Source organism: Thamnophis elegans, chromosome 2 (assembly GCF_009769535.1).
Source record: "Thamnophis elegans isolate rThaEle1 chromosome 2, rThaEle1.pri, whole genome shotgun sequence".
Lineage (NCBI taxonomy): Eukaryota > Metazoa > Chordata > Lepidosauria > Squamata > Colubridae > Thamnophis > Thamnophis elegans.
In genome coordinates this window covers 157,385,899-157,398,243 of record NC_045542.1, presented here as the reverse complement: position 1 = coordinate 157,398,243, position 12,345 = coordinate 157,385,899, and the positions used below count along the sequence as shown (strand labels likewise).

Genomic DNA, 12,345 nt, shown 5'->3' with positions numbered 1-12,345 from the left:
CGGCAGCGGCAGCGGCAGCTCTCAGCCTATGGCGGCAGCGTCACGCAGGCTGTGGAAGGAGGAGGAGGAGGAGGAGAAGGGAACCAAAGAGGCTTTTACCGGGTCTGCGCCCCACAGCCAGGACCGTCCTTGCGCCTCAAGCCACGTTTCTTCCTGCAAAGCCCTTCAGGCAACCTGAGAGTTCCGCTTGACGCCAGAAGGGCTTTGCAGGAAGAAACGCGGCTTGAGGCGCAAGGACGGTCCTGGCTGTGGGGTGCAGACTCGGCAAAAGCCTCTCTTTGGTTCCCTCCTCCTCCCCCTCCTTCCACAGCCTGCGTGACGCTGCCGCCCAGGCTGAGAGCTGCCGCTGAAACAAGTTTGGGGAGGTCCTTTGCAGGCGGCCAGTTCTAGCTGCCTGCAAAGGACTTCCCCACGTTTGCTTTGAAAGAAACCTCTGCGCGGCAGTTAGAAACCTCTGCGCGGGGGTTTCTTGCCATGTGCGCGGCCGCGCACCTTAGAGGGAACAGTGATGGAGGGAAGTAAGCAATGGGGTACCCTCAGGTTGCATTTTAGACCCAGTACTCATCAAAATCTTCATAAACAAGGGGATAGAGAACTCATCAAATTTGCAGACAACACTAAACTGGCAGGAATTGCCAACGTCCCAGAAGACACTCTCAAGATTGAAAATGACTTGACAGATTTGAACAGTGGGCTCTAACAAAATAATATTCAAAAGATTTAAAATTAAAGTTGTACACTTAGACAAGAAAAACCAATTTATAGATACAAACTATATGAAACCTGGCTTAATGACAGTAATTGTGAAAGGGATCTTGGGAGTCCTAGTGGAGAATCACTTAAAATGTGAGCCAACAATGAATGACAGCAATAAAAATAAGCAACGGGCGATGGCTTGCATCCCTGGAGAGATGACTCTATGTGCCACTTCTGGCACGTGTGGCATAGGTTCAGCATCATGGGTCTAGTCTAATGAAAAGAAGGACCAGGGGTGACATGATAGCAGTGTTCCAATGTTTGAGGGGTTGCCACAAAGAAGAAGGGGTCTACTTATTTTCAAAGCACCAGAAGGCAAGACAAGGAACAATGGATGTAAACAAATGGAGAGAAAAAAGCGTGGAATTAAGGAGAAACTTCCTAACAGTGAGAACAATAAACCAGTGGAACAGCTTTGCCTCCAGATCTTGTGGTGCTTCATGACTTCAGGTTTTTAAAAATAGACTGGATAGTCACTTCTCTGAAATACTGCTTGAGCAGGGGTTTAGACTCGAAGACTTCCAAGGTCCCTTCCAGCTCTATTGTCATTGATTGATCTTGAAAACTGTATCCTTGAATTTGCTGTTGGAGCAGCAGGAACAGGTCAATGGGTAGATTTTGTGGGTAGGAAGAAGATCCAGTTGGGTATAGTGGTGAAGGCACCAGGTTAGAGACAGAGAAACACTCCGTTCCAGTCCCACCTGAAGGGCAAAACCATCTGTTCAACTTTGGCCAGTCCTCTCAAGCTTAGGGAGCAGGGAAGGGGGAACATCCCTTCCAAAACCCCTTTCAATGGAAACTTCAAGGCCAGGCATCAAGATTGACCCAAAGGCACCAAAAACGAAAGTAAGTAGCGTCACGTTTCACTATTTCACTTGGCTCAGTTGCAAAGGTCGGTTGCTAGGAGTCGAAAAGGACCATGTAATCACTGAAAACATCTTCCAAATGCCTGGGTGGAGATTAGACACGTGTTTTTCCACTTTCTGGCGCTAGATGGCGGTCAGGCAACATCTGTCCCTAAAAAGCCATCAACACGTTAGTGCCATCCGTGCTTAAGCTTAGAAAAGGAGTTTTAAACCATTGAGTACTGCATTGCTAGAAAGGAGGGGGAAAAAAGCTCAGAGGAACTTCTTCCGGATGACTGATGGGAGGTGGTGTGCAGAGCGTCTTTTGTGCTAAGGATCGAAGCCGCAGCTGGAAGGTGAGTTGAGGGCAGGTGGGAGGAAAATCTGGGAGCCGTTCAGGCTGTTCGGTTCCCTCCACGGCCTGGAAGCAGAGAAGCAACTGGGCTGAAGCATCTCAGCTGCTGCTGCTGGTTCCTTCCCTCCCCGAATTTAAGCCCACTGGTGCTGCACGCTGTGAAACTGGTGGCTGCAATTTTCCTTCTGGTGGGAAGATTGGAAAAGTCTCTTCCAAGTGAAGGTGGATTCTTTGGGAATGGCTTCCCTCCAGAGGTTGTGGGTGCTCCCATCACTGGAGGGTTTTAAGAGGAGATTGGAGAGCCATGTGATCAGGATGGAATAGGATCTCCTGTCTGAACAAGGGATGAACTAGAAGACCTTCAAGGTCCCTCCCAACTCAATTATTCTATAGTGGATCTGATGTTTTCTGGGCAACAAGATCGGACTGATGTTCCTCTGATCTTTTCTGGGTTGCTGTTTCACTTCCATTTCTAGGTTGCAAGCACAGTATTTCTTTTATTAAAAAATTATTATTTTTTATTTGACATTTTCCAAACATTCAAATTGCAATTACACTTTTACAGCTTTCTGTTATCGGTTTTCCATTCTATTATTTTATTTTCTTTGTTTACTTTCTCATTTTTACAATATATACATGTGCAATATTTCCATCTCTATTGCTTTCTAAATATATGCCATCTCTTTTCATTGTTTTTGCTATGTGTTCCTTATGCATTGATTTTACATCTCTTTTCAAGCCAGTTATACCACCTGTTCCATATTTTGTAGTACTCTTGTTTCCTCTCTATCTCTTAGTTCCATTCTTAGTTTATCCATTTCTGACCATTCTAACACCTTTTTTACGATTTCTGCATTTGATGGAATGGTTTTTAGTTTCCAACTTTGGCATATGAAATTCTGGCAGCAGCGTTAAATATTAAATATATTTTATTTAATATGTATTTATTTAATATTAAATATATATAAAACATATTAAGGATATTGGGTATCCTTACTAATACTTTTTTATTATTCCTAGAAGGAACAGCTCAGGGTTCATGTCAATTTTTTGTTCTATTATTTCTTCTAACCATTTTTGAATTTTGGTCCAGAATTGTTTGGCTTTCGGACACGGCCACCACATATGATAGAAGGTCTCCTGTGTGGTTACATTTCCAACAGTTTGGTGATCTATTTGGGAACATTTTGGCCAATCTCGCCAGGGGTAAATGCCACCTATAAAACATTTTGTAAATGTTTTCCTTATAGGATGCCGACATTGTCAATTTATAATTTTTCCCCATACTTTTTCCCAGTGCTCCAATATTGTACCTAAAGTTTTTAGCCCAAATTATCATTATTTCCTTCACGGTTTCCTCCTCCATTTTGAAATTTGACAATTATATGTTATTGTAATCATTTTTTCTTCTGTTCCTGTTACTATATTGTCCAATTCTTGTTGTTCGTTTTGAAATCTGTACTGTTCTAAGTCCTTTTTGTATCTTGTTTGAATTTGTAGATACGGCCACCAGCCTAATTCAGTTTCCTGTAATTTTAACTCTTGATTTGTTTTAAGTTTTTCTTGCCCGCCCAATAACTCCTTATATGTCAATATCCTATTCAAATCTATTAGATTGGGGTAGATAATTGCTTCTATGGTTGATATCCATCTGGGAATTTTTGTGTAAACATTTCTTTTGATTTTCATCCATATTTCTAGTAAGATCCCTCTTACTTTATGCCTCTGGAAATATTTATGGCTTTACTCTTTCCCTCCCAGATAAAAGCATGCCAACCCAACTGTAAATCATGACCCACCCATATCACCTACAAAAAAAGCCAATATTTTTTTATTTTGAAGTACTATCCATTCTTTGAGCCATGTTACCACTGTTGTCTGATAGTAAAGCTCCCAATCTGGGAGGCCAAATCCTCCTTTAATTCTAGAATCTTGTAGTAATTTTAATTTTATCCTAGCTTTTTCCCCCAGCCAAATAAATTTTAAAATTATTTTAGGTAGTTCCACGGAAATCTTTTTCCATAATTACCGGTACAGTTTGGAATAGAAATAAATTTTTTGGTAGGATACTCATTTTTATGGTCGCAATTCTTCCAATCAGCAATAATTGTAATTTAGCCCAATTTTCCAAGTCCTCTCGTATTTGTTGTAATAATTGTCTTCTTTTATGGTAGAACATTTAGCCGTTAGCCAGATTCCAAGATATTTTACATTTTAACTACCGGTATTTGCATTTCCAATACTCCCTCTAATTCCTCATTTTGCCTTGGTGTAAGATTTTTAGTAATTATCTTTGTTTTATTTTTATTTATTTTTAAGCCTGAAACTTTACCAAATTCCTCTACTTTTTGAATTAATATTTTCCACGTTTCAAGGGAAATTTTTTTAATTTTTAACCCTTTTATTTCCTCTTTTCCCCTAATCCGTGTTAGTAAAACCTCCAATGAGAGGATGAATAGAAGAGGGGATAGTGGGCATCCTTGTCTGACCCCCTTTATTTATATTGACTTTGTCTGTTAGATCTCCATTTACCATTATTTTAGCTGTCTGGTTTGCATATATTATCTTAATCATTCTAATAATTTTTTCTCCAAATTTCATAATAGCTAATTGTGTAATAAGAAACTGCCAATTTATATTACCAAAAGCTTTTTGCACATCTACCAATACTAATGCTAATTGTTTTTCTGGATGAGCTTCATAATATTCTAATACATTCATTATAATTCTTGCATTATTTCTTAATTGTCTCTTGGGTAGGAATCCGTTTTCATCCAGATGAATAATTTTATTTAATATTTTTTAAGTCTTTCCGCGATGATCGTCATAAATATTTTATAGTCAGCATTTAGCAGCGAGATTGGCCTATAGTTTTGGATCAATTGATTGTCTGTTTCTTCTTTTGGAATTAATGTTATAAATGCCTCAGTCCATGAACTTGGCATTTTTGCTTGTTCTAGTACTTCATTGTACAGTTCTAACATGATTACCTCAAAGGTTTTTTGAAATTTTTTATATATCTCTGTGGGGATCCCAACTGGTCTTGGTGATTTTTGTTTGTTTGTTTGTTTCTTAATTGCCTCCTTTATCTCTGTTAGAGTTATTTTTTCATTTAGCATTTTTCTTGCTTCCTCTGAAATACTTGATAGGTTTTTCTCTTGTAAATAATTTTGGATTTCTTTTTCTGAAATATTTTCCTGACTGTATAAAGTTTGAAAAAAAAATTGGATTATACATTTTTCTTCTTCTGTTTTATGGAACAAATTCCCATGTTCGTTCTGTAATTGGTATATTAGCTTTTTGGTTTTTTCTTCCTTCAATTTGTGGGCCAGCCATCTACCTGGTTTATTTGCTGTTTCAAAATAGTTTTGTTTCGCCATTTTTATATTACGTATCATTTCTTCTTGAAGTGTTAGATTGATTTTGTGTTCCACAAATCTCTCTCTTCTTTGATTTTAATATTTTGTGGTTCTTTCTGCAACACGATCTCCAACTCTTTAAGCTTCTCCTGTAATAGTGTTTGCTGTTCCCTTTTTCCCTTATTTCTCTTTGCTGCATATGCTACTGCTATACCCTGCACATAGGCTTTTGCGGTATCCCATAGGTTTTGTAGCCTTGTTTGATCCTTCTTGTTTTCCTTAAAGAAAATATCTAATTCCTTATCCATCATTTGTATAAATGATTGCAAGCACGGTATTTCCTATTGGGGTCCCTATCCCTGTATTAACCAGGTTGAATTGTACTTAACCCAGCACTTTTTAAAGAGAGCTATTGAATGTTTTGACTGTTCAGGTATATTTATTTATAAAATGTATTGGCCACCAACCTTACCATGACATAACTGTAGATGGCTTAGAGATATAAAAATACATACATATTAAAGTTAAAGGAACAGATATAAGTTGGCACTGTCATGTGACATCATGCTTCATCATTGGGCTGCTTAGCGACACAGATGCCAGTCCCTATTGAAGTCAGTAAGTGAGAACTATTTCAATTGGGATGTCACCAAAGGAGTTGTGGAAAGTATTTTCTGCTCTTACTTGGAGCTCAGTGCTTCCACGGGCATAACTTGTACTTCAAATCTTGCAGAGTCTTTAGGCATCATTTCATCAGTTAAAGCCCCCATATCTGTAAAGCTAGTGTCATGCAAATTGACAGGTGTGGCTCAGTAAAACAAAAGAGAGAGTCCAAGCTTGTGTATTGAGAAGCCAATGCTTTTATTCATCTGATGAGTTCTTCCTAAGAAGGAAGGAACCTAGAATGTAGTGCAAGGCAGATATTTATACATTTCTTTGCTTTTGCTTCATTACATAAGAGGCAGTTGGCACACGACAGATAAGATATAGAAATATAGAAATTATAAAAAATATTTAAAAATTATTGGAACTATCAAGTATGCCTTCTGTATTTTCAGCCACATGTCTAACCCACAGCGAAAGATTCCAGGGTCTCAGAAGCCTGTTGAGGCCTGAACCTCAGCCTTACCATCTCAACATATGAGCAATCATCAAATTCATCAGGTTCCTGATAAACATTAGCACAGCCTTGAAATATATGGATTATCTCCATATTATAGGTGTGTGTGTGTCTATTTTTCTCTGAATGTACATTTCTGCAAACATATAATCTATCCCCAGGACCTCCAGATATAGTCATGTGAAAAAGAAAGTTCACTCTCGTTGACTTCTATGATTTTACATGTCAGGACATAGTAAAAATCATTTGGTCCTTGGAAGTTCTTAAAAGTAGGTAAATACAACCACAGATAAATACAACACATGACATATTACATCTGATCATTATTTATGTTATAAAAATGATGATTTTTTTTACTATGTCATTGATTGGTAACTGTCATGAAAGTTTTCTACTTGTGAATAATGGCTTTTAAAAATGTTTTTATTGATTTTATTTATATTCAATCTAATTTTCATCAAACAGTGTTTGGTCTGGGTACAGTAATGTTTCATCAGACATAGTATTCATTCTTGTTATAACATTCATCACCATAATACTAGCTGTGCAATAACATAGTCACAATGATACTTAACACCCTCTGCTTTAACAATTCTTTTTAAGATTTCCTCTTTTAATATCTCTTCCTTTCTAACTTCTGTCTTTTTTATCTGACAGTTTGTCCCTTTTCAAAAAACAACAAAATATCAGTAAAATAAGCAGGCGAGGGAGAGAGAAGCTGCTCAAAATAACACCAGGAATTATCTCTTCATCATTTCTTGCCTGTTTCAGCCTTATAGTTGCTATGCTTTAAATAAAAAAGAGGGAGGAGAAAGGCAAAACCAAACACTGCTAGAGAATAGAAAAAGAACATCTAACCATTGTCTATTGTAGTAGTAGTTGTAGTTGTAGTTGTAGTTGCGTTTATTTATAGGCCGCCCTTTTCCCTGAGGGGACTCAGGGCGGCTAACAACTATTGCCTGCTTCAGTATTTTATTTGCTATGCTTTTTTGTTTCGGATCTCTTTCTGCTTTGAGCCTATTCGCCGCTGTTTCAGAGGGTAGAGATTTGACAGAACCACCCAGCTTCTTTTTCAGCCCCACTGTTAGTCAATCTTTTCTAGAAAGTGGCATTTCTGACAGATGTTAAAATATTAAAAAATTCTCACCCAGACAGCACACCGTTTTTCTTCTATTTTCAGTCCTTCTTTATTCTCTTCTTTGGAGCTGCCCCAGCTTTGGGCAGCACACAGTCATTTGTTTGACCCCATACCGCAGCTTTCTACAGTATGACTCTGAGGTTCCAGCAACTTTGAGACATAATGTCTCTGGCGATATTTTGTTGAGAGAAACAAAACTTGGCCATCTTGTACATTTTTTTGTGCTTTATTAAACAAAATAATAAAAATATTATCATGCGCGATCTTCATCCAGGTAATTTGGAGCAAAGTTGGCTAAAATATTGTGGCTCAAAAAAAGGTTAACATTTTTTATATCTTTTTATATCTCTGGAAGGAATGCTACAAGAAATCTGAAACTTTGTGCATAATAACCTAACAACACAAAGGTTTTTGAATATAAAATTTCATTCTTCTATTGCTTTCCAATAGTTTACAAATTGAGTGTAAAGTTGACTTTTTTTGTAAAAATGCCAAAAATAGGGTATTTTCAGCCCGCTTTTACAAAAAAAGACCTGGAAACTCTGTTAAATCATTCTCATTAGAAAGATTACCAGGTTTCTCTTCACCTGGCAGGGCTGCAGAAGGGGACCCCTCCCTCCAGGTGAGGATTCCCTTTGACACCCCGAGCTTTGTCATCCTGTGTTCCGGCAACCTTGCTATCATGATTTAGGCAAGCCCTATTCAATCCTTTTCTGAGTGCCTGACTAGCCGGAGAAGCCCAGACAGGGCAACGAGGCTCAAATGGTTGCTGAGGCTTCCCCTTTAAAGAAAGTCTTCTCTTTAAGGAAAAACTTCCCCTTTAAGGAAGAGAAAGGAAAGCAGCTGTTAACAGCAGGAGGCCACAGGTGAGAGGCAGCTCTTAGTAGCACAAGCCGTTTTGTTTCAAAGCCCTGACGGGAAGGGCTGTTGTATTTGCCGAGCAGAGCCATTTGAAAAGAAGGGGGAGGAGAGGCCCCACGTGGCCCAAGATGGCGGCCTCCTGCAGCTCGGAGGACACAGGCTGGAATCAAGTCCTCACTTCTAAAGCCGGCAGCCCCACTGGAGGGGCAGAAGATCCTCCTATCAGGTTAGAGATTACCCCTGAAGGTCCATCCAAGGGTGAGGGCAACTAGGCAAAGAGCAAAATGAAGCACACTGCCTCCAGGATGGCTAAAGGGGCAAACTCCAGCTACAAGCTTCCCAAACCTGCCTCTAAATATGAAAGGCAGAGGCATAAAGCCCTAGGGCGCATCTGCCATAAGGCCATCAGCAAGAAGGGATGGCAGCCTCCCTCACTACAGGGTATTCTCCTCAAGCCTCCCTTCTACCTCTACAGGCATGGGGATGGGGCAACCACCCGAGGCAGAACAGTGTAAAGGTGGGGTTAATTTGAGCTCCCCTCGAGTAAAAGAGACATTGGATTTGAATCCCAAACTCTGCTGGCAGTCTAACTGAAATCAGCTGCCGGGATTTCCCCCACCCCCTCCTGGAGCAAAGTGGAACATCCCGTTTCAGTGAGAAAGGCTGATTATCTCTCCTGAGATGAAGGACCCTGTTGTGATTAAGAAGAGGTGCTAAGAAGAGGCCAAGAGTTGCATGAGAAATGCAAAGTCTACCAACTAGCTGATTCAATCTCCTCTGAAAAGCCTGTTTTTGTACTTCTCTGATACACTGAGAAAGCAGGTCCTGCAAGTTAGAAAAGCAGGTTTCCTCTCTCTCCTTGTTTGAAAGCAAGATCGACCTTGTTTCCATCTAATTGAGCTCCAGGGGAAGGGATCCAGGATCGCATGATAAGTAATGTGACCAGATTTCCCGATTGGTAAAGAGGGACACCGTTGACTTGGGGGGGGGGGAGGGGGGCTTGATTAAAAATTTTATACGGAGCAACAAAAATTTTCATACAATGCAAAAATAGTATTGTAATATTTTTTTTATTTCAACATAACTACAATTTACAAATATAAATTGTAACTGTTGCCAAACATCAAAATTTTGATCATGTGACCATGAGGATGCTGCAATGGTCGCTAAGTGTGAAAATGGTTGCTAAGTGTGAAAAATGATCATCAGTCACTTTTTTCAATGCCATTGTAACTTTGGTCACTAAACCCATTATACCCCATTATACCGCCTTTCTTGCCACAGTTCTTAAGTGAATAACTGCAGCTGATAAGTTAGTAACATGAGTGAATCTGGTTTCCCCTTTGACTTTGTCAAAAGGTCACACAAGGCGATTACATGACCCCAGGACACTGAAACCATCAGAAATACAAATCTGTTGCCAAACATCAAAATTTTGATCACGTGACCTTGAGGATGCTGCAATGGTCGCTAAGTGTAAAAAATGGTCATCAGTCACTTTTTTCAATGCCATTGTAACTTTGGTCACTAAATGAACTGTTTGAAAGCTAAGGCTAGCTTGCATTATAATGCCTTATGCTAGCTTATATTTTCAAGAGAGAGAAGTTAAACTCCTTATTAGAATTGAAATAGAAATGAATAGAGTAGAATAGAATAGAATAGTTTATTAGCCAAGTGTGATTGGACACACAAGGAATTTGTCTTTGGTGAATATGCTCTCAGTGTACATAAAGAAAAATAAAATAGAATACATTCATCAAGAATCATAAGCTACAACACTTAGTGATAGTCATAGGTTACTAATAAGCAATCAAATTATACTAGGAAACAAATTATTGGATTTTTAAATTATTGGATTTTCTTTCAAAGAAACTCAGTATGTGCTTCCTGATTATTAAAAGTGCAAATTCAGTGTCAATGACTCCTATTTAAAATATAGTCTAAGACAATTTTAAAAAAGAATCCACACAGAATAAATTGAAGTAAAACATTTCAAACTATTCCACACAGAATAAATTGAAGTAAAACTATTTTTTAAAAATTCTATGCATAATACATTTCAAAGTATTGTTCATAGAATTTTTAAAAATGGTTTATTTCAATTTATTTTGGATAGAATCTTTTTTTAAATAGTCTAAGACAATTTAAAAAAAGAATCCACACAGAATAAAACTATTTTAAAAAATCCTATGCACAATAAATAAAATATTATTTTAAAATACATTAAAAAAATAAAAGAAAAAACCCGGCTCACTTACCAGCAGGCAGGCAGGCACTCCAAGTCAATCCAGAATGAGGTAGATGTTAATACAAAGAACTGAGCGAATTAAAATGGTGAAATTAGTCCCAGGGAAATATTTTTCAAAGAAACCTTGCCACCATTTTTCCCACACGAGCCGACCTCCAATCTCTGTGCCCCTCCCCTCCAGGAAATCCAGGAAGGAACAGTCGCTACTTCTCTAGCCAAAGTATTTCCTGGAGCTCTATGGTACTGGGTCATCTTTTCTTATAAAAGGAAGTAGAAAGGGCAGGGGGGGTTCCGTTTTCTTGCTTTAATATCTTCAATGAAAGTACTGAGACATAGAGAGGGGTTAGACAGAGTGTCTTTTGTCTTGCCCCGGTTAGGATTTCTTAAGCAAATCCACTGCGCTTTCAACATGAAGCCAAAATTGGGACTTTTTTAAAACGCCGCCAGGACACAGGACAAATTGTTAGAAATCATGACTGTCCCGCCAAAATCGGAACGTCTGGTCACCTTAATGATAAAGCAACCCCCATCCTTTCCCAACCTATGAAATCGGATCTGCTATTGTTGAGGCCAAACACATGTGGCCTAACAAAGAAAGAGAAACCTGATGCAGATTCCTAGCCTTACTCCTTAAGTGGTTGTAAAAGCCTTCCACTTTTGTAAAAGTGGAAAGATCTCCATGGAAATGAAACTTGAATGAGAAAGAGGTCAGCTAGCCCAGACCCAACCTCCCAAATCCTTTGAACTTTAACGATAAGTTGTCCTGACAACGAGGCGCAATAAAGACGCCCCAGCCATCCCAACATCAGCTTACCTTGTGTGTGCAAAACCTTCGGGCAGCCAAGGGGCCAGAAGTGACGCTAAAGAACGTGGTGCATAAATTCAATAATAAATAAGCGATTGTTGGAATTTGGCCGTTCATACAAACAATACGGACTTCAGCATGGGAACCATATAAGATACCCATTTTGGGCTTGGGAACCTAGAATAAGCTGCCCAATTGTCGGCTTGGGGACCAGAAGATACCATACAAGGCTTTGGAACCTCGAGGAAGAAACCAAACTACACGCTTGGGATCCTGAGCGAAGAAACCCACCTGTGGCTGGTATTGCATGGCTATCAGGCATGCCCCTTATGGTGATGGGGTTGTTGCTTCAAGTGCCTGAACTGGTAATGATAATGTCACCATGGATCAATGCAATACAATAGTAGTAATGATGTCTATATAGAACAAACAAGATGAAACAATAATAGAATGCATGTCACGTTGCCATAGCAACGTCCTCAACTTTGTCCCTATTTTTAGGGCTTTATATGTCAGTGATGAAAAACCAACCCTACTTTTTTAGGGGGGTTGAAACATGCTCTTTCTAATGAGAATGATTTAACAGAGTTTCCAGAAGGTCTTTTTTTGTAAAAGCGGGCTGAAAATACTCTATTTTTGGTGTTTTTACAAAAAAACATCAAATTTACACTCAATTTGTAATCTATTGGAAAGAAGTAGGAGAATGAAATTTTATATTTGAAAACCTTGTGTTGCTAAGATAGTACAAAGAAAGTTTCACTTTTCTCATACATTTCCTTCCAGAAATATAAAAAGCCAAACTTTAACCTTTTTTCAAGCTGTAATATTTTCGTCCAACTTTGCTCCAAATTATCTAGA

At 38.8% G+C, this 12,345-nt stretch overlaps 1 protein-coding gene across 1 annotated transcript in view; it reads right to left on the bottom strand.

The window, feature by feature from the left end:
• Positions 1-12,345, bottom strand: part of LOC116504800 (zinc finger protein 850-like) — a 361,571-nt gene that overhangs the window by 137,071 nt on the left and 212,155 nt on the right. The window lies entirely within an intron of this gene.